The sequence below is a fragment of the Cebus imitator genome, unplaced genomic scaffold (assembly GCF_001604975.1).
Source record: "Cebus imitator isolate Cc_AM_T3 unplaced genomic scaffold, Cebus_imitator-1.0 Scaffold469, whole genome shotgun sequence".
Taxonomy (NCBI): domain Eukaryota; kingdom Metazoa; phylum Chordata; class Mammalia; order Primates; family Cebidae; genus Cebus; species Cebus imitator.
Genome location: NW_016107784.1, coordinates 158,053 through 159,181, shown reverse-complemented (window position 1 = coordinate 159,181; position 1,129 = coordinate 158,053).

Sequence of the window (1,129 nt, the reverse complement as noted above, 5' to 3'; positions counted from 1 at the left end):
CCACCATGCCCAGCTAATTTTTTGTATTTTTTTAATAGACGGGGTTTCACCGTGTTGGCAGGATGGTCTCGATCTCTTGACCTCGTGATCCGCCTGCCTCGGCCTCCCAAAGGGAGGGATTACAAGCATGAGTCACTGAACCCAGCGCCAATGCCCTTATACAAAAGCTGGAATGTAACAAAAGCCCACCAATGGTTTTGCCTAGGCCTTTCCTGAACCTTAAAAGCAATGATTAAACAAGTTTATTGGAAGTCTGAAGGAACTCCCCAAACTTCTGTAATTTAGCAGGAGACAAGATAAGGGTAATCACCCCAGCATCTAGACTCATTTAGAGGAAGCAAATTTACTGAGGCTCCAGAGGAATGTCTTCAGGACTCAGACCTTATAGATTAAAAGAAGTTAATCACTTATGTCTTTAGATGAATGCACACTTACACGTAGACATATAGCTTAAAAGGTATATGAGTTCTGGAAAACTTTGTAATTTTGAGTTGGTCTGGAAATAATTTCCAGGCCTTTTCCCCATAACCGGCTACAGCGATAAAAACTCTCCTCCTCCCCAGTACATTGGCATCTTGTTATCGGCCATGAGAAACAGCAGCCTGACCCTCAGTTCGGTCCAAGAACTTAGCTTGGTCTCTGCTGTGCCTGGATCACAGTTCAAATTCTTCTCGTGTCAAATTTTCTTCTCTCATCATTTCCCAACTCTGCTTCCGTTCAAAGGTAGTAATTCCTAATAAATGTTTTGCCACCCCCACTTTGTTTTAGCATCCGCTTTTGAAAAATCCAATCTGCAACATTCCTCTTCAGATGGCCCAAGGAACAAGCTGTGCTCACGGGGAGCAGGGTCCCCCCTCTAGCCCTGGGGTCACAGTTACTTTACAATTCACTATACTTCATTCTTTCTTCAGAGCCTTCAGAAAATAAACTCTCGCTGGGCACGGTGGCTCAAGCCTGTAATCCCAGCACTTTGGGAGGCTGAGGCGGGTGGATCACGAGGTCAGGAGTTCGAGACCATCCTGGCCAACATGGTGAAACCCCATCTCCACTAAAACTACAAAAATTAACTGGGCATGGTGGCACTTGCCTGTAATACCAGCTACTCGGGAGGCTGAGGCAGGAGAATTGC